This window comes from Globicephala melas, chromosome X, assembly GCF_963455315.2.
Source record: "Globicephala melas chromosome X, mGloMel1.2, whole genome shotgun sequence".
NCBI lineage: Eukaryota > Metazoa > Chordata > Mammalia > Artiodactyla > Delphinidae > Globicephala > Globicephala melas.
Window position 1 is genome coordinate 21,144,224 of NC_083335.1, and position 27,447 is coordinate 21,171,670.

Consider the following 27,447-nt stretch of genomic DNA (forward strand, 5'->3'; position numbering starts at 1 on the left):
AAGATTTGAATAGGAATTTCTCCAAAGATACACAAATGGCTAATAAGCCCATGAAAAGGTGCTCAACATGATTGGCCATCAGGCAAATACAAATCAAAGCCACAAAGAGATAGCACTTCGCATCCACTGGCATGGCTATAATAAAAAAACAGGCAATAACAAGCATTGATGAGAATGCAGAGAAATCTGAATTATCCTACATTATTGGTGAGACTACCCTCAAGGCTCACCACATTTTATACCACTTTGTTCCCCAAAACTTAGTACAGAGAAGATACTTACTGAATATTTGAACAAGTAATGACGCAACAATTTTAGAGCCTAATTCTTGAGAAACAGAATGGAGGAAACAAACTCAAAACTTGTCTACTAATTTAGGTTATCAAGGCTGTCACATTGTCCATACTTTAATTAATGTAATGCTCAACATATAGGTACTATTTTCAAAACATCTAAATTAATATGAAAACCACTGTATTAGCCAAAATTGGATTATCTAACATAAAGTGCCTTCAAAAATTCAGGATACTCCATTTCTTCAACCTTTCCTACTGCAGTATATTTTAGGTATTCATGGACAACGTCCACTGAGGGATTTCCCTGGTTGGCAGGACACCAACATTTTGACTACTCTGACCTACAGAGTAGAAAAATCCTATATAGGGCAACAGGTAGAAAGTGTGTGGAATAGTGATTCAAGTGCCCTGTTACTTTTTTTTTTAATAGATTTATTTATTTATTTATTTTTGGCTGCGTTGGGTCTTCATTGCTGCACATGGGATTTAACTAGTTGCAGCGAGCGAGGGCTACTCTTCATTGCGGTGTGCGGGCTTCTCATTGCAGTGGCTTCTCTTGTTGCAGAGCGTGGGCTCTAGGCACATGGGCTTCAGTAGATGTGGCACATGGGCTCCAGTAGTTGTGGCACATGGGCTCAGTAGTTGCAGCACGCAGGCTCTAGAGAGCAGTCTCAGTAGTTGTGGTGCACGGGCTTAGTTGCTCTGCGGCGTGTGGGATTTTCCCGGACCAGGGCTCGAACCCGAGTCCCCTGCATTGGCAGGCGGATTCTTAACCACTGTGCCACCAGGGAAGCCCCTGTTACACTTCTGTATGGTTTATTTTATCTGCCTTATATTCGAGTATGAGTTTTTTAAGCCACCTTTTAAGTGTATGTCTATTAATTCTACCTCTAATAAAAGTTTTGACTACATATTGATTGACTTTTTGGTCAAAAAAGTATTTGCTCTTAGTCAAAATGTGATTTTGACTGAATTTCTTGGAAATACTTTAGTTTTCTAGTCATAAAATTTTCTAAGTTAGTTTGAGGACATCATTTATCTGGTGCTTTTTATGTCTCTCCAGCTTTCCATCTATTCTTTTAGCAACATAGACTGATAAGATGTGTTTAACATATTATGAGACAATTGACTAAAATTTACTACGGTTACAAAAGGAGCAGAGGCTCTCCCTTTGTTTTTATTTTTGCTGGGAAGGGACTGTGTGTTGGAGGAGGTCACTGAAAGGAGGTAACCACTGGTTGACTTACAAAGTGACTGCAAGCTGGACCCGGCTATCAGTGGCTCCTCACACCCTCCTCTGCACTTGGAATGTACATTCTGCCCACTGTTCCCACAGTAGGAGTAGCTTCAAAGCCACAGTCTTCAGAGAGTAATGTGGTGTTGAGACCATCTGGACAGTATGTATGATTGAACTTAATTAAGGTCTCTATATAAACTTTTATGATTCAGGCAGGTGGGTGCAGCAGTCAACTTGTCTTGTGGCCACCCAAAGCAAGCCTTGTATGTAAGTTCCCCTGCTTATTAAAACCGCCACCTACCAATGTGGGGTAGTCTGCCTCTTTCTTGCCCTCTGGGTACAGGACCAGTTTCAGATTTCACCCAGGGAACTCCCAAGGTTGTGAATCAACATTGCGGCAGTGGCAAAGAACACTCTTCTGGGAGCACTGCTGAAGATACTTTGATTTTCAGAACAGGAAATATGAGTATGAAGAAACTTTCCTTTTTGCCAGCTAAAAGAAATGAAACAAAACAACCTCTCTCCTCTACAACCTTATGCTCAAAACAGTATTGGGGCATTTCCTCTGCTTATCTAACAAGTGTTAACTGAGTCCTAATCATGCTCCAAACACTGGAGGTTGTGTCACTATTATGATTTACAAAGTTGTTATCACTACAAACCATCCTGGGATCACTGGTCTTCACAAAGCTAACTACATTTCTTGTTATTGTTGTTGCTGATGCTGCTGCTGCTGCTACTGATGTTACTGATGTCATCATATAATTGATCCAAGTAAAACTATTAGGAAGAGTAAATATTTTTCCACCAGTGTTTAACAAAGTTTCTTATGATACAAATGGGAATGAAAGCATAGAATAGTACAAAGCATTCAGGAACTGGAAGGTAAAAATTTAAATAGTGGAAATAGAACTTACTAGCTGTGTGATTTGGGGGTGTTAATTACCTCCTCTTCAATTTCCTTATCTGTACATTGGTGACAATAATGCCTGTCTTAATGGTTGCTATGCTGATTAAATTAAATAACGTATTAAGGTAACATTTTTTTTTCTGGCACATAAAAGATGCTCAGTAAAAAAAAAATGCTGGAAAAGTTAATTTTGCAAAAATCAACTAAGAGGGTGGCCTCAAATAGTGCAACAAATTAAATTACACTTGAATTAAAACTTTAAATATTTAAAATAAAACTATAAACATATTAAAAGAAAATGAAGGTCAATCTTTGTATGAGTTCTGTATGAGGAAGAATTTCCTAAACTTTAATGAATTAAATATATGCAAAAATGGTACATTTCATTACATCGATACATCAGTTGATGGGTGTTTATTTGAAGTATATATTGGAAAGTAAAAAAAATCACAGGCACTATCTTAGCACTTTTGCAACTATACTTTATGCATAGCTGGAAAAATACCGCATCATTCAGATTACACAACTAGCTCTTGTGAACCAATAGTAGGTCTGGTGACTCTGTATATCGTTTTGCCAACTCTGGAAAAGTGGGTATCTCTCACTGCCTACACTAGTGACTTTACCCAACCTCAAGATTCAACATCTCTCTTCTCTATCTACCCTCTTTGTTTCCTACTATTTATCTTCGTTCTTCACTCCAGCTATACTTCCCTCCATATCACACATTGTGCTAGTTAGACTTCTTAAGCAAGGCCAACTTAGAGTCCGCTGGTCCCCCTTGTAAAGAACGGCCCACCATGTTGACAACTAATTCATTTCTTAGCAATATAAGAGGTAAGCAAACTATATATGGGTCACAAGTTACTGAGTTGAGAATGCTGCTACAGATGACTACCATTGGCTATAGAGCCTGTCCCTGGTTCAGTAGGTTACAAAAGATAATATTCATGGCATATGTTGACAAACTATAGAGGCAAACATTAGTCTCATCGGCTTCCCTCCAGAAAACAGAGAACCAGGAGGGTGGCCTCTCTGGTGATATCTCATGTTGCTCTGTCCCTGTCTATGTCAGTCAAGATTCTATAGGTGACTTCACTGATGACATAAATAGAAGCCTATTAAATTTGCCAAAAATATAAACTGAAATGCACAGTTATTATATTACATAATGGAATTATGATTCAAAATAGGCTTCATAGGCTGAGGTGATTAATGCAAAAGATTAATGTAAAGTTCTTCATTTCTGTTTATATACGCACATACATATACATACACACACACATATTTGAAAAGGTAATAGTGCACAAAATAACCTGAAGGGTTTTAAGGACAGTTTTCCAACAATCAGAACATTTTTACAACTGGATTGGTATAACTTTTAGATAGCAATTTCCTTTCCTCAATTGTTGAAGCAAATAACTAATGACCATATATCAGGAATGTCGCAGAAAAGATTTCTATACAGAAATAGACATTCTACAGATGGCCAATCAGAGTCTTTGGGACTCAATTTCCTTCAGACTATATGTTTCTAAAAAATTAATTTCCTTCTTCCTTCTAGTCATCTCTTCTAAAAGTAACTAAATTCTTTGCCTAAGGTTTTGCCCAGAGTTACCAGTTCACCAGTTCAGAACTAGACTGAGAATACACAGGAGCTCACCTGAGTGCCAGATCAGTGCTCCTTCTACTACCACACTGCTGCTTTCCTTAGCAGTTACATTGGGAGTTGTCACTGGAATAGTTATTCCCCTACCTTCTTGTTGTTCCACCTATTTGTCTCTACTTAGGCTATCTTTTTATTTAATTTTTTTTAAATTAAAAAAAAATTTTTTTTTGGCCGCACCATGTGGCATGTGGGATCTTAGTTCCCCAACCATGCAGGGAACCCACGTCCACAGCACTGGAAGCACAGTCTTAAACACTGGACCACCAGGGAAGTCCCACTTAGGCTATCTTTTAATGCACTCTTGCAAGTGACCCATATACTTCTGGGAACACACAAGCAACTGATAAAAATATGCAAAAAGCATCCATGCACTTACCTGTTTTTATGTGAATTTTCCCATTTCTGCTTGTTTCTCAATAAAAATGAAAGGCTATTAAAAATGGGACTCATGTTACCCTTTGTTCTCTATGCATTTCCATTTAAAAATATTTCAGTCTTTCTTTTTACTTATACCAGAATGTATAAGTAATAGGAAATTGCTTCCATAAGCCTTTACATTCATATATAAATTTTCACATTAAGAGCTGGAATAACCTGGTATTTGTTGAATTATTGATATCCATACAATTGTTTGTAGACATCTGAATACCTCCTATTGAGAAAAGGCTGAATTGTTCAGAATCTTCTGAATTGCATATGCAAATACCAAAGAACAGGCATTTCTTGCTATTCCAGACTAAATGGCATTAAAGTGGCTTATCCTATGTTTACTTTGTGCATTTTACAGTTCAGCCATGTTATTTCAGAGCTATGTGCTCTTAAAGCAATGGCAGATTCAGAAGCCTTGGCATACTGGTCACTATAAAAGAGCAATAGGGAGAAATGCCTTGCGCTTTTACATGTAACTCTTAAAAGTGGTACTTGGCAGTTCACTTTCAGTAGAAGTGAATTATTATAGTAATCACTAATGTTTTATTTTAAAGGACTCATTCACTCTTATGACACTTGTGTACAAATGTTTTTGGAGCTTAAGTGGCCATCATTCCATCTTTCCATCCTACACCACTTATTAAAAAACAAAAACCAAAAGCCTTGCATTAACTTTGAAGTTACCCTTCTAACCCCTGATCCCATCTTCTGAACATCAAGTTCTGCATTAGGAAGAACAACAGGCAAGGAAGTATGGTGAGGAAGCTGTTTCTCAGGGCAGCTCTTTTTCATGCTTCTCCTTGTGACCCTCTCTCTGAATCTCTCCACTGGGTTTACACCTCACTGAGCTTTCTTTTGATGGCTCTGAAGTGTTTGTTTCCAAAAAATGACAGATTTGCCCTGTCAGATTCTCATCAGAAACACATAAACAAGAAGTGTGGTATTAATAACTACCACCACCTCAACAAGAAAAATCTGAAATGATGTTAACTTTCCTCTTCCTCTTTCTAATATTTATATCTAGATGAGGACAAAAACAACTCCTTTGCAAATGCATTTCAACTGATTGACTTTACAGCGTTGCGATGAGAGCCAAACCTGCTCTCTAAGGACCCTTTGGTTCCAAACCTTTAAGTGCAGTCCATCATATTCATCACAATCAATCAATATTTCAGGCAAAGTTGTTACCCCCACATTGTCCTGGATCACAGCCCAAATCGGAAGAGGCTGAAATGTGTTCAGCCCTCTCTTTCCGACTGTTTCCGGTCTATGGTGTTCAATCCCTCCGAGAGTTTGCCTTCCAATGCAAGGGGTGTGGGTCCGATCCCTGGTCGGGGAGCTGAGATCCCACATGCCTCACAGCCAGAAAACCAAAACATAAAACAGAAGCAATATTGTAACAAATTCAATAACGACTTTAAAAAAAAAAAAAAAAAGAATGAGGATGGCTTCAAGTGTCATGCCTTCTAGAAGGGAGTGCTATCTTTCAGGCACTTTGGCAAATAGATGAGAGAGCTATATTTTTGAGCAGAATCCCTTCAAAGCAAGCACACCAAGATATAGCTCCTACTCTTTTGCTCAGGCATAGGAATAGCACTTTTTCTGTGCAAAAAAAAGGGGGGGGAGGTGTAGATCTAGTTTTGTGTTTGCCAAAACGTTTAATTTTAATAGCACTTAAATTTGACAGTAATATGGCTGTTATCAACTAATTTTTTTTTTTTTTGGCCACGCCAAGTGGCTTATGGGATCTTAGTTCCCCAACCAGGGATCAAACCTAGTCCCCAGCAGTGAAAGCACTGAGTCCTAACCACTAGATCACCGGGGAATTCCCTGTCATCAACTAATCTTTTTTTTTTTTTAATTTAATAGTGCTTTTCCCAACTTTCCGGGGAAACTTTGGTCCTCCCTCTCATTCTACCTTGATTAGGATACAACAGAGCACTCCCCCAAAAAAAGTTTCAATAACTTTGAATCTTCAGAAGATATTTAGGTCTTAATTTTTAAGCTCAGCATATCAATATTTCTCCAGGAAAAATAAAGTTGTTTTTCCAGATACACTGCTTTATATTAATACATAAAACAGGCACATTAAGAGTAACAGTTCACGCTGCAAAATGATAGATTCAAGGGAAGTTATCTTTAAATTCAAAGTTCAACTATTCTATTTCACGTCTGCTATAATTGAGCTATGCTCAACTTTACCACAGTGAGGCAGTGTTGTGCAGTGGTTAAAAAGTACAGGTTTTTAAGTCAAGTGTAATGAAATGCAAACTCTGGCTTTTCCTCTTATGAGCTGTAACATAAGTATGTCACCTCCTCCAATCCTCAGTTTACTCGTCTGTAAAATGGGAAGAATAATAACTAACTCAAAGGGCTGATGTTAAGATTAAAGTATTTAGTACAGGGCCTCACACTCAATTTAGAGTGTGAGGCCCTGTACTAAATACAGGGTCCATCTACTATGACTTGGGAAAATTGTTTAGGTTATATTTGAAAAAGTAGCTCTTTAAAATCATACTGCCCAGCAGAAACCTTAGGTTGAAATTTACAGGTGTAATAATCCTTGTAATTTTCCCAGAATTGTGGGGGCCATATGAGATAATGACCATATTTTTGTGCACTGTAACAGCAGCATTATTATTTGGAACTTTAACCATTTTAGAGTTAGATACTAAGGAAACTAAAATTAATCGGTTGTCATCTTTTGTTTCTTGCCCTCATATACCACTAAACAACTAGTTTTTCTCCCTTTTGTCAATTCCCGTTGTGTATTTTGCCAAAAAGTACTGTATTCAGATGCCAGCCAATAAATTGTCACACAATGGAAAATGATATGCCACAACATTCATTGTAAGGTTTAATAAAATTAAATTTGCACCAAAAAAAAGTGTTCAACAAATGGCAGCTTAAAAACAAAGGACCAAGATGCTTATATGTAAATAAAGCAAACTCTACATACATACTTTTCTAATTAATACACACCTGTACACAAAACCAATAATAATGGCCACCTTTTTACTAGCACATATACTCTACAAATAATTATATCAATGGATCAAAGTATGAACTTTGTCCTCTCTCCCTTTGAGTGTTTTTAAGAGAGTTTCATGATTTGAATTGCCACTTGATAAACTGCTATTGCTTTTTAGAAATACTTAAAGAAATGTCAGGCTGTGGCTGTGTGATCCCACAAAGGGAACAGAAAAGGAAATGTGTCATAGGCCTGGGCTCTATCAAGTCCCAGAGAAAGGAGTTGTTCTAACTGCTTCATACTCTTACCACTGTATTGGGAAGGGGCTGGAGGTGAAGATAACCTAGGGTGAAAAAAGCTCATGCTATAAGGATTTCTCACTAGTCTCTTAGGATCCAGGATGCTAAACAAGTGCCATAAAGTGACAAAAAGCTTTGGAAGCTCAGGTGAAAAAGTTCATCTCAGCTTTCTTGAAAATCTAGGCCATGACCTTCATGGCACTTTAGTTTTTTGTTAAGGTCACAAAGGTGTTAAGTACACACATGTTCCTGTGCTTGCTACACTTATCAAGGAACATAAGGACTCACTAGAAACAAGGCACTGTATATGATTATGTATACATTTATTAGACTGCCTAGAAATTAGGGAAGGGAAGTTGGAGAAAGGCTGATTTCATCTGCTTCTGGAAAGGGTATGTGCTCTAGAATGGAATAGTAAAGGAAATAGTAAAAAGGAATAGTAAAAATGAAATTTTGTTAATGTTAGAGTATAAAGAAGCTATACTTCTTTATAGTGAGGAAAAGAGAAGGCTAAAAATAAATCAATAGAACATCATTAAAAATAAATAAATAGATCAGCATCGACTGTGCTCAAACTGTGATATAGCTGGAGTATATCACAACTGGTAAAGAGTAGGTGGGTAATAACTATGTGATGAATGGACAGAAACTTCAAAAGTTTGTAAGGTCGTATTTAGAGACTGTTTACGGAAAATCAGTTCAATAAACAATTATTGAGAACCAGTATGGGCAGTCAGATGAGGGATAAAATGGCAAGTCACAGGACCCAGTCATCAGGACTCACAATCTATGATAATTAATCAAAATCTCATTTTACTGGTATATGACATTTTTCCTTACGTAAACCTGCAAGATTTCTTAAAATAGAGCAAAACTTTAATGTATGCTGATAAGTGCTTACAAGAATATCTGAACAAGAAACATCTGACTAGACTGTCACTGTGCTAGACATTTCCAAAACAACCACCAATCCTAAAGGAATCATGTTTTTTCATTAAACAAGGGAAATATGCTATTTGGGAAGGGTAAACATTATCAGGAATGAATTTGCCAGAGGCATCTATTACCTTCCAGTTATAAATAGTCTAATAAGGGGAAAATAGTACAGATACATTTTGATTTTGAATAAGTTGAGAATCCTAGGATTTTAGAGTTGAAAACACCTTTGAAAGTATTTAATCGAATGGTCTCATTTTACAGAAGTGGATACTAAGACCCTAAAAGACCTAGAGTCAAAAATGAGTTAGAAGGAGAAATAAGATTTAAACTCAGGCCATCTGAAACTCTGTTCCATTCTCATTCTTCTATTCCTGCCATCCTGTAGGAGACACTGAGTTTTTTATTGTTTCAATGCAAGGAAGGGACAAGAGTTGCCAAAGATCAATTGGTGTACTGAACCATTTTGTCTAGAGATCACTTTGAAAAGGATGACCTCAAGGGCCAAATCTAGTCACAAATGTGTTTGTTAGACCTACACATTATTAAACTGTTTTTGTATGATTTGCCAGCATTTTAAACTTAAGAATTTAACATTAAAATCCCAACCAGAGGTTTCTCTTGAAAAATAAAAAGATCTGTAAACACTGGGTCCTCATCCCCACACAACAAAAATTGGCAGAAGCTGGGTAGGAGACTCCACCATTAAACAGGACGTGTGTTTCAGTTTACCATTCTCCACCACTCTCTATTGGATCTTACACAGAGCCTATTTCACTCATTCACATTTACATACATATTCCTGTAGACCTAGGGTTTTGAGTTTGTGACTTTTGAAATCAACTCTGAATAGAAAATTTCAAGTTTGAATGTCATGTGGCCTCAAAGCTCTTAAATAATTAAGAAAATCAGAAACCTGAAATGTCTAACACTACAGAAAGATGGTTAAAAACTCATTCTGATATTACTATAAATATTTCTTCAGTGAGGTTCTTTTATCCCTTCATTAGTTAGCAAGGGTGATTTGAAGTTTAAAAAAGAAGTATGTTAAACAAGATGCCCAGTAATGAACTAATATTCTGTGACACACTGACATCTTTAGTAAAGAAGGATTAGGGAAATTTCACACATTCAAAAAATAATGTGTGTTTTGGCTGCAAAATGTACAATGTATAAAATATTTCAGCTAAACTACGGTACAACAGACAAAGGATGAAGAAATGTTAATCATTGTTTCAGAATTACAAGTTGTAGCTTATATACTTATGGCACCACATTTTAATACAGTACCGATAAAGCCTAATACATCACAGGTAACTAACCAACTATAGGAAGTATATGAGTACAGGCAGAGATAGCTACCTCATAATCTAATGCCAAGACCATCAGCTAAAATAAATAAATAAATGCACTAACCATTTTTTTTGTCTACATAATGTTATACAACTGGCTTGACTACCTGGAAAAAACATTATTTGTCCGAAATGACTTGATAATTTGGAATCATATTTGTAGACCACTATAGAATTATAATTTGATCCAAAATAGAAATGTTTCTATTTCATATGCTTTAAAAATTTTTTCAGCCAAATAATTTAAGAAGGAAAAATTATCTCATGTAGTCTTGGCTTTAGTGTATCGTCATCATTCCCCCACCTGATGAAAATCTACTTCTGCATCCCTGTTTTCCTCATAATTTGACTCTCCTTCCACTGACTTCTTCACTCAACATATATAGACTATTCAAAACATAAAAAGAATGGGCAAGTCAACTATGTATGGTGAAATCAAATATCCTAGTACAAAATACGTTCTTCCATCTATAAATAATACATAATTATGACCATAATGAAATGTACATGTTCAGCTTTTAGTTTCCCTTCCACAGATCCTCCTATGGATTTGAAGTAAGTACAGCTTGAGAACCATTATCCTGAAAAGAATATATTGGATTGGCCAAAGGTTTGTTCATTTTTTTCTGTAAAATGGCTCTAGTAGCAGTTAGTTGTCTTTAACTTCATTGGAAACAATTTTTGTTAGATTGTATGTGACAGCTGTCATATCAGCGTGCATTTAAAAAAAAAGACTTATCAAAATTGGTGAATTTTCGTGTAGCCATTTTAATATTGAAGATGGAAGAAAAAAAGCAACATTTTCGGTATATTATGCTTTATTATTTCAAGAAAGGTAAAAACGCAACTGAAACGCAAAAAAAGGTTTGTGCAGTGTATGGAGAAAGTGCTGTGACTGATCGAACATGTCAAAAGTGGTTTGTGAAGGTTCGTGTTGGAGATTTCTCACTGGATAATGCTCCACGGTCAGGTAGACCAGTTGAAGTTAATATCGATCAAATTGAGACATTATTTGAGAACAATCAACATTATACCACGCGGGAGATAGCTGACATACTCAAAATATCCAAATCAAGTGGTGAAAATCATTTGCACTAGCCTGGTTATGTGAATCGCTTTGATGTTTGGGCTCTACACAAGTTAAGTGAAAAAAACCTTCTTGACCATACTTCTGCATGCGATTCTCTACGTAAACGTAACGAAAATGTTCCATTTTTAAAACAAATTGTGGTGGGTGATTAAAAGTGGATACTGAAAAAAAAAAAGTGGATACTGTACAATAAGGTAGAATGGAAGAGATCATGGGGCAAGCAAAATGAACCACCACCAACCACACCAAAGGCTGGTCTTCATCCAAAGAATGTGATGTTGTGTATATGGAGGCATTGGAAGGGAGTCCTCTATTATGAGCTCCTTCCAGAAAACCAAACGATTAATTCCAACAAGTACTGCTCCCAATTAGACCAACTGAAAACAGTACTCGATGAAAAGCGTCCGGAATTAGTCAACAGAGAACGCATAATCTTCCATCAGGATAACGCAAGACTGCATATTTCTTTGATGACCAGGCAAAAACTGTTACAGCTTGGCTGGGAAGTTCTGATTCATCTGCCGTATTCACCAGATATTGCGCCTTCAGATTTCCATTTATTTCGGTCTTTACAAAATTCTCTTAATGGAAAAAATTTTAATTCCTTGGAAGTCTGTAAAAGGTACCTGGAATAGTTCTTTGCATAAAAAGATAAAAAGTTTTGGGAAGATGGAATTATGAAGTTGCCTGAAAAATGGCAGAAGGTAGTGGAACAAAAGGGTGAATACGTTGTTCAATAAAGTTCTTGGTGAAAATGAAAAATGTGTCTTTTATTTTTACTTAAAAACCAAAGGCACTTTTTGGTCAAACCAATATTTAGAGCTACAGCAAACTTCCAAAGAAATATTTGCCCTCAAAATTAAAAGGTCTTGTCTAAGGTTGCACTCGAAGAGTAGAATTATATTCTGTTCAAGGTAATTCCACTTTGACTTTCACAATGCTTGTTTTTGGTTTTGTTTTACTTCGTTCTCCCCCTTCCCCTCATAGATTCCTTGAAAATTACTTTCAAAGTTGGTTTGGAAATTCTTAAAATTGCACACTGGAGGGCCCTCGAGTTAACTGGAATATCGCAACTGTGATGGATCATTGTTCAAGTTCTAGAAAATCAAGAAAGTTAAATTGTAGAGAATCTACAAGAGTCTCAAACTAGGTTTTTTTAATATGTTGTTTTATTTTCCATATTCCTCTCTAAAATCACCTTTTGTTTCCCAACATTTTTTGGTAAACCTCATTATGACCTTGCTCCAGCAAAAATCCTTACTGTAGAAAAATGTTATAAATGACTATTGCTTAATAATTTTAACATCTCTCTAGCCATTTTCTATGTGGTCACTGAGTAATAAATTTAGCTGTGTTAGAAACTTGGACATTGAGTGTACATGACTGAATCTTCAAATAAAACTTATTTTGTAACTGGTTAACAGAGTATTCGGTGGGGAATTATCGTGCTATGACTCCTTCCATATTAAAGACATATCAATACAAAAATAAAAGATTATCCTAATATATTTGTAATATTTCTAAAAATCAAGCCAATATTAAGGATGATGGTTATTTCCTAATGATGCTTATGGTTTGATACTTTTCTTTATGACCATATGACAGTCAACAAGCATCATTTGCCTATCACTCTGTGGAGAGACTTGGATTGAAGAAAGTATCTCTGCCTTCATAAAATTTCAATTCTGATTGGAATGTTTAGATGCACAGGGAAGTACGCACATATACATAAAATTAAGTAGGATCACAGTATGAAGAATAATTCTCAGAGGTTCAGATTTTTTATTATAGCATCACTGAGGGATGATAATTCAGCCTGATGGATAATTCCAAATCTGAAGAGTTTACCATTTCATGAGATGGCCGCTATCTTTAAAAATTTTTTGGAGGATGTCTGTCTCGCATGCTAAACTCGACATGTAATACTGGATTCCCAGAACTTAACAGTGCCTGGAAAACTGTACATACTCAATAAAATTTTGTTGAATGAATTTACTTTTTATATCAAGTAAATAATTTATTTCTGCAATTGCCTTTCCTAGTACTACACAGATTTTCTCTTTGGACAAATAAAGAACAAGTCTGGTCTCATTTATATGATAGAACTTTAAATATTTGGAGCGAATTCCTAAAATCATAGAGTTCCAAAACTGAGAGTTCCCTGATTTTCAAATTAGAGTACTCAGCCACCCAGACATGCGCCAGGGCACAGAGAAAGCCATGAGAGAAATCGAATCATGTTGTTCTTCAGCATCTATTCAAAAAGCACTGCATGAAAATGTTCTTATATTAAAATATACGTACACAGGGAACTGGTGTGAAAAATTCACATGAATTTGCCAAATAAAACAAGAAATTTCAATGAAATGTCATATTTGAAAGTGGCTTGTGCCATACACCCCAGTCTACAGAGAAATCATAGCTATTTTCCTTATCTGTTATGGGTTTGTTGGTAGAAATTTTTGAGAAGGTAGTTTTAGCTGACATCTGGAGAAAGGAAGAGACTTCACAGAAGTTACAACATATATTAACGGAAAATCCCTGACTAGAATCTATGTAACGTCACTCATATCCAATAACCTTCTTCAATATGTGTGTGTGATGTATTTTGTGATTCTTCATTGTCCAGATTATCCTCCTGCCCATATATCTCTTAATATATAATGTCCCTCCAAGTTATCCTTTAAATTGCCAACAATTTCATTCTAAAATACGAGTCAATACATGAAACTCTCCTCTTCAAAAACATTTAAAACATTCAAAAACATTCAGTACCAGAAAGTATGAAAGTGTTCAAAACACAAAAAGATGGGAGCATGTCAAAGGAATGTGGGAGCCAACCTGTAAAAGTTCCCAATGGCCAAAGCTGAAACAATTTAAGCAGCAAATAAAATAGCCAACGACTGGTTATAACTCAAAATACGAAATAAGGAACTTCTCTGGTGGTCCAGTGGGTAAGACTCTGCGCTCCCAAAGCAGGGGGCCCGAGTTCGATCCCTGGTCAGGGAACTAGATCCCACATGCTGCAACTAAGAAGCCCGCATGCTGCAAGGAAGATCCTGCATGCTGCAAAGACCCAGTGCAGCCAAAATAAAATTTAAAAAAATACGAACTAAGTATACATAGATCCATAAATAAATGATTGAATAAATAAATGGAGACAAAATCTTCCTTACAGAATTCCAAATAATATGTGTAGATACATCTCCCTCCAAGAAGTAGAAGTTAACTGCCTCCTTGAGAGTGGGCTGGATTTCCTGACTTACTTTTATAGAATAGAGAAGCCTGGCAAACATCACTTTAAATAAGAAATGAAGGTTAATGCCACCACTGAAGCCACAGGGATATCATATGCCCTCTTCTATGGTATAAGAAGGCCAATTCACTTCTGTGGTATTCCTCCCAAAATCTGTAACCTCGGTCTTATAAGACAAATATCAAACTGAGGACGTTATGCAAAATACCTGACCAGAATTCCTCAAAACTGTCAAGTTTATCAAAAAGAAGAAAAAATCTGAGAAACTGTCACAACCATTAGGAGCCTAAGGAGACATGATGACTAAATCTAATCTGGTCTCCTGGCTAGAATCTTGGATTGTTAAAAAAGGACAGTAGTTCTGGTGAGTGATGCTGGTAATGAGGGAGGCTTTAGATGTGTAGGGGCAGGGGACATATGGGAAATCTCTGTACCTTCCTCTCAATTTTGTTATAAACACAAAACTGCTCTAAAAATGTCTTTCAAAGGAAAGGAGTACAGGAAAAGAGTGGTGAAACCTCAAAATGTGTATCATTTAATTAATGGTAGTACACCAATGCCAGTTTCTTAGTTTTGACAAATGTATCATGGTAATGTAAGATGTTACATTAAGAGAAACGGGGTGGAGAGTATATGGGAAGTCTTTGTACTAGCTCTGCAGCTTTTCTAGAAATATAAACTAATTTTTGAATGTTTATTTAAAAAAAAGAAAAATTCCATGAGCTTAACATCAGGAAAAATGGCAAGTGAGCAAAAAACTGATTCTGTTACAGAATCAACTTGTCAGAATTCTGAGAAATAGTCAAAGTTTATAACAACCAAGTGAATGCTCAATCAAGAAAAAAGTGACTTAAATATAGTAGGAGAACTTTGTAGCATTTGAACTTAGCCTTGTCCTACCTCCTCGCTAGCATGAGGGTGACTTTGAAGATGAGTTCCCATGTTCCCAGTGTGGTTACCTAACTCTGGGGATAGCAGAGCAGACCTTGCTCCCCCAAAATTTTGTTTCTCTGTTTTGACCTGTCTGGAGTTTCCCTAAAGGATTGGAATAGGATACTTGCATCTGTTTCACCTAACTTAGAACTCTCTCAGGGCAGAAAAGTGGCTAAGCATATAGCTTTCCTCAAAAATACTGAAAAGCAGGGACTTCCCTGGTGGTCCAGGGGTTAAGACCACGCTCCCAATGCAGGAGGCACGGGTTCAATCCTTGGTCAGGGAAATAAGATCCCACATGCAGCCCAGTGCGGCCAGAAGAAAAAAAAAATACTGGAAGACAAACAAGCTGCTGCTTCCAGTGGCAAAAGATCACAGTTGGGTCAGGTGCTTCTCAAAGCACCTGCATATAATGGGGACTCTAGAAAGCCAAGCACAAGTCCAGGGACTCATGATCAGGAAAGACCTGAGAAAACCCTAAGCTTTCACCTCCAGCAGATTTTTAGGTTCAGTGCCAGCAGGAAGTCAAGGTTAAGGCAGTGTTGCAAAGGACCTATTGAATAAGCTTTAAAACAACTCCCCAAAACAGAGTCAATCTCTGCAAAGTCTGGCAGTGTATTTTCTTTTCTTCTTTTTTTTCTTTTTACTACTTTATTTATTTTTTGGCTCCATACATATAGGAATATCTCTTTCACACCTCTAGCTGACCACAAGCTAAAGAAACAGGGACAACAGAAACCACACAAAAAAGAATAACAGCCTGACAAAACAGGTTTGAAAAATCACTAAACAAACAACTACAACCCACAGCAAGCAAGAAAACTAACGCTGAGGAAGGTAAGGATCTGATTTTCAGAGTGAACACATTATAATATTCAAAATGTCCGGTTTTCAACAAAAATTTACAAGGCACATGAAGAAACAAAAAATATGATCCATTCACAGGGAAAAAAAAGAAATTAACAGAAACTGACTGTATCAAAGCAGAGGCACTGCTTCCGCAACAAAAAAAGAATAACAATAAAAATATAGAAATTATAAAATAGAAGCAAATAGAATTTCTGACACTGAAAAGTACAATAACTGTAATAAATCACTAAATGGTTTCAAAAACAGATTTGAGTAGACAGAAGAAAGAATCAGTGAATTTGAAGGTAGGTCAATTGAAATTAACCAGTCTGAGGAACAGAAAGAAAAAATAGTGAAGAAAAATAAACAACATCCAAGAGACGTATGGGATACTATCAAGTATATCAACATATTCTCAATGGTAGTCCTAGAAGGAAAGGCGAGAGAAAAGGGAACAGAAAGACTATCTGAAAAATTAATGGCCAAATACTTTCTAGATTTCATAAAGATATAAATGTATACATCCAAGAAGCTAAACATACTCCAAGCAGAATAAATATAAAGAGATCCATACTGAGACACATTATAATCAAATGATAAAAAGACAAAGCATACTTAAAGTGAAGAGAGTGAAGCAATTTCTCAAGCACTACAAGGGACCCACCATAAGATTAACAGTTAATTTCTCATCAGACTTTGGATGCCAGAAAGCAGTGTGATATGTTTAAAGTACTGAAAGAAAAAAAGTTGCATCAAAGAATTCTAATTATGCTAAAACTATCTTTCAACTATGAAAGAGAAATCAAGGCATTCCCAGAAAAACAAAAGCTGAGAGAATTCTTGTCTAGGAAACCATCCCTCAAGTCCTTCAGGCTGAAATGAAAAGACGTTAGACAGTAATTAAAAGCCATATGAAGAAAACAAAAATAAAAGTAACTACATAAGTAAATACAAGAGATAAGTATTATTGTATTTCTGGTTTGTAACTCCTTGTTTTTTCCTACATTGTTTAAAAGTCCAATGAATTAAACAGTAACTATACATCTATGTTAATGGGCAGACAGTCTATGAGGATGTAATTTGTGACAACAACATAATGGGGTAGACATAAGCTGTATAAGAGTTTTTGTATATTATTGAAGCTGAATTAGTACTAATTCAAACTATATAGCCAAAATTTTAAAATGTTAATTGTAATAACCGGAGTAATGACTAAAAATATACAGAAAAGAAACTGAAAAAAGCATCAAAAATGGTACACTGCCAAAAAAAATCAAATAAACACGAAAATTCAGCTATACAGGAAACAGAAAACAAAAACTATAAAATGTACAGAAAACAAATAAAAAATGGCAGAAGTCCTTCTTTATCAGTAACTACTTTAAATGTAAATGAGTTAAACACTGACTAAAAGAGACTGACAGAAAAGATAAAATAACATGATCCAACCATACTATGTACCAGATACTCACTTCATATCCAAAGCTACAAATAAGTTGAGAGTGAAAAACAGAAATCTATATTCCATGCAAACTGTAACCAAGAGAGCATAGATGGCTATACTAACATTATACAAAATAGATTTTAAGTCAAAAAGTGTTACCAGAGACAAAGGACATTTTATACTGATAAAAAGGTCAATGTATCAAGAATATATAACAATTGTAAACACATGCACACTTAACAACAGGGCTCAAAAGCATATGAAGCAAAATTTGACCGAACTGAAGAAAGAAAACGACAGTTAAACATAATCAAAGACTCAATAACCCATTTATAATAATGGACAGATCAACCAAATGGATGATCAGTAAAAAAAAAAAATAAAGGACTTGAATAACAATATACAATTAGACCTAACACACATAGACAGAACCACTCCACACAGAAAGAGCATCATAAGCAATTCTTCTCAAGTGAACATGGAATACTCTCCATGATAGACCTTGCGTTAGGCGACAAAAAAAAAAATCTCAATACATTTAAAAAGATTACAGTCATACAAATTATCTTCTCTGACAACAATGAATTTTGTTGAAGGAAACTAGAAATAAAACATCAGAAGAAACTTGGAAAATTAACAAATATATGAAAATTAGACATCACACTCTCAAACAAGCAACAGGACAAAGAAATCATAGGGAAATTACTAAATATTTAGAGCCCAGTGAAAACAAAACACAACATACCAAACCTTATTAGATACAGCAAAGGTACTACTTATGTGGAACTATATACTGTAAAAACTACATTAAGGGACTTCCCTGGTGGCACAGCGGTAAAGAATCAGCCTGCCGGGGGAGGAGCTTCAAGATGGCAGAAGAGTAAGTCATGGAGATCAACTTCCTCCCCACAAATACATCAGAAACACACCTACATGTGGAACAACTGCTACATAATGCCTACTGAATGCTGGGAGAAGACCTCAGATCTCCCCATAGGCAAGAAACTCCCCACGTACCTGGGTAGGGCAAAAGAAGAAAAAAGAAAAAACAGAGGCAAAAGAATAAGGACGGGATCTGCACCAGTGGGAGGGAGATGTGAAGGAGGAAAGGTTTCCACACACTAGGAAGCCCCTTCACAGGCAGACTGTGGGTGGTGGAGGGGGGGAGCTTCGGGTTCACGGAGGAGAATGCAGCAACAGGGGTGCGGAGGGCAAAGCGGAGAGATTCCCGCAGATGATCGGTGACGACCAGCACTCACCAGCCCGAGAGGCTTGTCTGCTCACCCACCGGGGTGGACGGGGCTGGGAGCTAAGGCTCAGGCTTCGGAGGTCAGATCCCAGGGAGAGGACTGGAGTCAGCAGCGGCGTGAACACAGCCTGAAGGGGCTAGTGTGCCACAGCTAGACGGGAGTGAGTCTAGGAAAAAGTCTAGACCTGCCGAACAGACAAGAGACTTTTTCTTGCCTCTTTGCTTCATGGTGCGCAAGGAGAGGGAATTAAGAGTGTCGCATAAAGGAGCTCCAGAGACGGGCGCGAGCTGTGGCTATCAGCGCGGACCCCAGAGACGGGCATGAGATGCTAAGGCTGCTTCTGCCACCACCAAGAACCCTGTGTGCAAGCACAGGTCACTGTCCACAGCTCCATCCCGGGAGCCTGTGCAGCCCACCACTGCCAGGGTCCCGGGATCCAGGGACAACTTCCCCAGGAGAACACACAGCACGCCTCAGGCTGGTGCAACGTCCCGCTGGCCTCTGCCGCTGCAGGCTCGCCGTGCATCCGTGCCCATCCCTCCCCCCGGCCTGAGTGAGCAAGAGCCCCCAAATCAGCTGCTCCTTTAACCCCGTCCTGTCTGAGCGAAGAACAGATGCCCTCAGGCGACCTACATGCAGAGGTGGGTCCAAATCCAAAGGTGAACCCCGGGAGCTGTGAGAACAAAGAAGAGAAAGGGAAATCTCTCCCAGCAGCCTCAGGAGCAGCGGATTAAAGCTCCACAATCAACTTGATGTACCCTGCATCTGTGGAATACCTGAACAGACAATGAATCATCCCAAATTGACAAGGTGGACTTTGGAAGCAAAGATATTTTTTTTTCTTTTTCTCTTTTTGTGTGTGTATGTGTATGCTTCTGTGTGTCATTTTGCTGTATAGTTTTGCTTTTACTATTTGTCCTAGGGTTCTGTCTGTCCATTTTTTTATTTTTTTACTTAAAAAATTGCTTTTTTCTTAATAATTATTTTTTATTTTAATAACTTTATTTTATTTTATCATCTTCTTTCTTTCTTTTTTTTCTCCCTTTTATTCTGAGCTGTGTGGATGAAAGGCTCTTGATGCTCCAGCCAGGTGTCAGGGCTGTGCCACTGAGGTGGGAAAGCCAAGTTCAGGACACTGGTCCACAAGAGACCTCCCAGATCCACGGAATATCAAATGTTGAAAATCTCCCAGAGATCTCAATCTCAATGCCAAGACCCAGCTCCACTCAATGAACAGCAAGCTACAGGGCAGGACACCCTACGCCAAACAACTAGCAAGACAGGAACACAACCCCATCCATTTGCACAGAGGCTGCCTAAAATCATAAGGCCACAGACACCCCAAAACACACCACCACACGTGGACCTGCCCACCAGAAAGACAAGATCCAGCCTCATCCACCAGAACACAGGCACTAGTCCCCTCCACCAGGAAGCCTACAAAACCCACTGAGCCAACCTTAGCCACTGGGGGCAGACACCAAAAACAACGGGAACTACGAACCTGCAACCTATGAAAAGGAGACCCCAAACACAGTAAGCTAAGCAAAATGAGAAGACACAGAAACACACAGCAGATGAAGAAGCAAGGTAAAAACCCACCAGACGTAACAAATGAAGAGGAAATAGGCAGTCTACCTGAAAACTAATGCAGAATAATGATAGTAAAGATGATCCAAAATCTTGGAAATAGAATGGAGAAAATACAAGAAACGTTTGACAAGGACCTAGAAGAACTAAAGGCCAAACAAACAACCATGAACAACACAATAAATGAAATTAAAAATTCTGTAGAAGGGATCAATAGCAGAATAACCGAGGCAGAAGAACGGATAAGTGACCTGGAAGATAAAATAGTGGAAATAACTACTGCAGAGCAGAATAAAGAAAAAAGAATGAAAAGAATTGAGGACAGTCTCAGAGACCTCTGGGACAACAATAAATGCACCAACATGCGAATTATAGGGGTCCCACAAGAAGAAGAGAAAAAGAAAAGGGCTGAGAAAATATTTGACAAGATTATAGTTGAAAACTTACCTAATATGGGAAAGGAAATAGTTAATCAAGTCCAGGAAACACACAGAGTCCACTATAGAATAAATCTAAGGAGAAACTCACCAAGACACATATTAATCAAACTATCAAAAATTAAATACAAAGAAAAAATATTAAAAGCAGCAAGGGAAAAACAACAAGTAACACATAAGGGAATCCCCATAAGGTTAACAGCTGATCTTTCAGCAGAAACTCTGCAAGCCAGAAGGGAGTGGCAGGACATATTTAAAGTGATGGAAGAGAAAAACCCACAAACCAAGATTACTCTACCCAGCAAGGATCTCATTCAGCTTTGACGGACAAATTAAAACCTTTACAGACAAGCAAAAGCTATGAGAATTAAGCACAACCAAACCAGTTTTACAACAAATGCTAAAGGAACTTCTCTAGGCAGGAAACACAAGAGAAGGGAAAGACCTACCCAAAAAAAAACCCAAAATACTTAAGAAAATGGTAATAGGAACATACATATCGATAATTACCTTAAATGTAAATGGATTAAATGCTCCAATCAAAATAAAGGGATTGGCTGAATGGATAAAAAAACAAGACACGTATATGTGCTGTCTACAAGAAAACCCCTTCATACCTAGGGACACATACAGACTGAAATTGAGGGAATGGAAAAAGATATTCCATGGAAATGGAAATCAAAAGAAAGCTGGAGTAGCAATTCTCATATCAGAAAAAATAGACTTTAAAACAAAGACTGTTACACGAGACAAAGAAGGACACTACATAATGATCAAGGGATCACTCCAAGAAGATATAACAATTGTAAATATTTATGCACCCAACATAGGAGCACCTCAATACATAAGGCAAAGGCTAACAGCCATAAAAGGGGAAATCGACAGTAACACAATCATAGTAGGGGACTTTAACACCCCACTTTCACCAATGGAGAGATCATCCAAAATGAAAATAAATAAGGAAACACAAGCTTTAAATGATACATTAAACAAGAGGGATTTAATTGATATTTATAGGACATTCCATCCAAAAACATCAGAATACACATTCTTCTCAAGTGCTCATGGAACATCCTCCAGGACAGATCATATCTTGCGGCACAAATCAAGCCTTGCTAAATTTAAGAAAATTGAAATAGTATCAACTACCTTTTCCAACCACAAAGCTATGAGACTAGATATCAATTACAGGAAAAAATCTATAAGAAATACAAACACATGGAGGCTAAACAACACACTACTTAATAACCAAGAGATCACTAAAGAAATCAAAGAGAAAATCAAAAAATACCTAGAACAAATGACACTGAAAACACAATGACCAAAACCTATAGGATGCAGCAAAAGCAGTTCTAAGAGGGAAGTTTATAGCTATAGAAGCCTACCTTAAGAAACAAGAAACATATCAAATAAACAACCTGAGCTTACACCTAAAGCAGTTAGAGAAGGAAGAACAAAAAAAACCCAAAGTTAGCAGAAGGAAAGAAATCATAAAGATCAGATCAGAAATAAATGAAAAAGAAATGAAGGAAACGGTAGCAAAGATCAATAAAACTAAAAGCTGGTTCTTTGAGAAGATAAACAAAACTGATAAACCATTAGACAGGTTTCTCAAGAAAAAAAGGGAGGAGACTCAAATCAATAGAATTAGAAATGAAAAAGGAGAAGTAACAACTGACAATGCAAAACACAAAGTATTATGAGATTAATATAAGCAACCATATGACAATAAAATGGACAACCTGGAAGAAATGGACAAATTCATAGAAATACATAACCTTCTGAGACTGAACTAGGAAGAAATAGAACATATGAACAGACCAATCACAAGCACTGAAACTGTGATTAAAAATCTTCCAACAGGGCTTCCCTGGTGGCACAGTGGTTGAGACTCCGCGTTTCAATGCAAGGGACACGGGTTCGTGCCCTGGTCTGGGAAGATCCCACATGCCATGGAGTGGTGAAGCCTGTCAGCCATGGCCGCTGAGCCTGCGTGTCCGGAGCCTGTGCTCTGCAATGGGAGAGGCCACGACAGTGAGAGGCTTGTGTACCGAAAAAAAAAAAAAAAAAGAAAAAATCTTCCAACAAACAACAGACCAGGGCCAGATGGCTTCACAGGCGAAATCTATCAAACATTTAGAGAAGAGCTAACACCTATCCTTCTCCACCTCTTCCATAACAAAGCAGAGGGAGGAACACTTCCAAACTCATTCTACGAGGCCACCATCATTCTTATATCAAAACCAGACAAAGATGTCACAAAGAAAGAAAACTACAGGCCAATATCACTGATGAACATAGATGCAAAAATTCTCAACAAAATACTAGCAAACAGAATCCAACAGCACATTAAAAGGATCATTTACTATGATCAAGTGGGGTTTATCCCAGAAATGCAAGGATTCCTCAATATACACAAATCAATCAACGTGATACACCATATAAACAAACTGAAGGAGAAAAAACATATGATCATCTCAATAGATGCAGAGAAAGCTTTCGACAAAATTCAACACCCATTTATGATAAAAACCCTGCAGAAAGTACGCATAGAGGGAACTTTCCTCAACATAATAAAGACCATATATGACAAACCCACAGCCAACATCATCCTCAATGTTGAAAAACTGAAACCATTTTCACTAAGGTCAGGAAAAAGAGAAGGTTGCCCACTCTCACCACTATTATTCAACATAGTTTTGGAAGTTTTAGCCACAGCAATCAGAGAAGAAAAAGAAATAAAAGGAATCCAAATCAGAAAAGAAGAAATAAAGCTGTCACTGATTGCACACGACATGATACTATACACAGAGAATCCTAAAGATGCTACCATAAAACTACTAGAGCTAATCAAGGAATGTGGTAAAGTAGCAGGATACAAAATTAATGCACAGAAATCTCAAGCATTCCTATACACTAATGATGAAAAATCTGAAAGTGAAATTAAGAAATCACTCCCATTTACCACTGCAACCAAAAGAATAAAATATCTAGGAATAAACCTACCTAAGGAGACAAAAGACCTGTATGCAGAAAATTATAAGACACTGAGGGAAGAAATTAAAAATGATACAAAGAGATGGAGAGATATACCATGTTCTTGGATTGGAAGAATCAACATTGTGAAAATGACTATACTACCCAAAGCAATCTACAGATTCAATGCAACCCCTAACAAACTACCACTGGCATTTTTCACAGAACTAGAACAAAACATTTCACAATTTGTATGTCAACACAAAAGACCCCAAATAGCCAAGGCAATCTTGAGAAAGAAAAACGGAGCTGGAGGAATCAGGCTCCCTGACTTCAGACACAAATACAGAAATATAGATCAATGGAACAGGATAGAAAGCCCAGAGATAAACCCATGCACATATGGTCACCTTATCTTTGATAAAGGAGGCAAGAATATACAGTGGAGAAAAGACAGCCTCTTCAATAAGTGGTGCTGGGAAAACTGGACAGCTACATGTAAAAGTATGAGATTAGAACACTCCCTAACACCATACACAAAAATAAACTCAAAATGGATTAAAGACCTAAATGTAAGGCCAGACACTATCAAACTCTTAGAGGAAAACCTAGGCAGCACACTCTATGACATAAATCACAGCAAGATCCTTTTTGACCCACCTCCTAGAGAAATGGAAATAAAAACACAAATAAACAAATGGGACCTAATGAAACTTAAAAGCTTTTGCACAGCAAATGAAACCATAAAGAATACGAAAAGACAACCTCAGAATGGGAGAAAATCTTTGCAAATGAAGCAACTGACAAAGGATTAATCTCCAAATCATGCAAGCAACTCATGCAGCTCAATATCAAAAAAACAAACAACCCAATCCAAAAATGGGCAGAAGACCTAAACAGACATTTCTCCAAAGAACATACACAGATTGTCAACAAACACATGAAAGAATGCTCAACATCATTAATCATTAGAGAAATGCTAATCAAAACTACAATGAGATATCATCTCACACCAGTCAGAATGGCCATCATCAAAAAATCTACAAACAATAAATGCTGGTGAGGGTGTTGAGAAAAGGCAAGCCTCTTGCACTGTTGGTGGGAATTTAAATTGATACAGCCACTATGGAGAACAGTATGGAGGTTTCTTAAAAATCTAAAAAAGAACTACCATATGACCCAGCAATCCCACTACTGGGCATATACCCTGAGAAGGCCATAATTCAAAAAGAGTCATGTACCAAAATATTCATTGCAGCTCTTTTTACAATAGCCAGGAGATGTGAGCAACCTAAGTGTCCATCAACAGATGAATGCATAAAGAAGATGTGGCACATATATACAATGGAATATTACTCAGCCATTAAAAGGAAGAAAACTGAGTTATTTGTAGTGAGGTGGATAGACCTAGAGACTGTCATAGAGAGTGAAGCAAGTCAGAAAGAGAAAAGCAAATACCGTATGCTAACACATATATATGGAATCTAAGAAAAGAAAAAAAAATGATCAGAAGTACCTAGGGGCAAGATGAGAATAAAAATGCAGACCTACTAGAAAACTGACTTGAGGATACTGGGAGGGGGAAGGGTAAGCTGTGACAAAGTTGAGAGAGTGGCATGCACATATATACACTACCAAATGTAAAATAGATAGCTAGTGGGAAGCAGCCGCATAGCACAGGGAGATCAGCTCGGTGCTTTGTGACCACCTAGAGGGGTGGGATAGGGAGGGTGGGAGGGAGGGAGATCCAAGAGGGAAGAGATATGGGGACATATGTATATTTATAACTGATTCACTTTGTTGTGGAGCAGAAACTAACACACCATTGTGAAGCAATTATACTCCAATAAAGATGTTTAAAAAAAAAAAGAATCTGCCTGCCAATGCAAGGGACATGGGTTCGAGCCCTGGTCTGGGAAGATCCCACATGCCACGGAGCACCTAAGCCCATGCGCCACAACTACTGAGCCTGCGCTCTAGAGCCCATGTGCCACAACTACTGAAGCCCACACGCCTAGAGCTCGTGCTCCGCAACAAGAGAAGCCACCGCAGTGAGAAGCCCGCGTACCGCAATGAAGAGTAGCCTTCGCTCGCCACAACTAGAGAAAGCCGCACGCAGCAACGAAGACCCAATGCAGCCCAAAATAAATATATTTTGTTAAATCTTAAAAGAAAAATCATATGACAAATTCCAACACTCTTTCATGATAAAAACCCTCAAAACTTAGGAATATAAGGGACCTTTCTCAACATGATAAAGGCATTCATGACAAACCCACAGCTAACATTATACTCAATGGTGAAAAACTGAAAGCTTTCCCCCTAAGTTCAGGAAGAGAACTAGGAACTCACTTTCACCCTATTATTCAACATAGTATCAGGAAGTTCTAGCTAGATAAGTTGGAAAGAGGAAGAAATAAAACTATCTAAATCGGAAAGGAAGAAGTAAAACTAAATCTATTCATAGACAAAATGACCTTATATATAGAAACTGCTAAAGAATTCACACACACCAAAAAATATATATATTAGAGCTAAAAAACCAAATCAGTAGAATTGCAGGATACAAGATGAATATATACAAGTCACTTGTTTTTCTATACAATGCCAATGCACAATCAGAAAAGGAAATTAAGAAAACAATTCAATTTACTATACGATCAAAAACAATAAAATACTTAGGAATCAATGTACAAGTATTTTACAGTGAAAATTACAAAATATTGTTCAAGCACATTCAAAAGACCTAAATAAGTGGAACGATATCCTATGTTCATAAATAGGAAGACTTAATATTGTAAAATGGCAATACTACTCAAAGTAATCTATAGATTCACTGCATATCCTATCAAAATCCCAATGGCTTTTTGTGCAGATATGGAAATGCCAATCTTTAAGTTCATGTGGAATTGCAAGGAAACCCAAATAGCAGAGACAATATTGAAGAAAAAGAACAAAGTTGGAGGATTCACATTTCCTGATTTCAATATTGACCATAAAGCTACAGTAATTAAAAGAATGTGGTGGTGGCATAAGGATAGGCATATCAATCCATGGAACAGAACTGAGAGTCCAGAAATAAACCAAGACATGTATGTTCAATTGATTTTCAACAAGGATGCCAAGATCATTCAATGGGGAAAGAATAGTTCTTTTCAACAAGTGGTGCTGGAACAACTGGATATCCACATGAAAAGAATCAAGGTGTTCCCTGTATCACGCCATAAACAAAAATTTACTCAAAATGAATTAAAGACATTCATTTAAGAATTGAAACTGTACAACTCTTAGAAGAAAACAAGGGCAAATTTTCAAGTTTTGGGTTTTGGCAATGGGTTCCTAAATATGACACCAAAAGCATAAGCAACAAAATTAAAAACAGACAAAATGGACTTCGCCAAAATTAAATACTTCTGTGCATCAAAGGATACTATCAAGAAAGTGAAAACAAGCTACAATAGTGAATTGAATAAACTTGTTTCCTCCTATCTGCTCATAGCATTTTGCAGGGTGTCTCTTAATG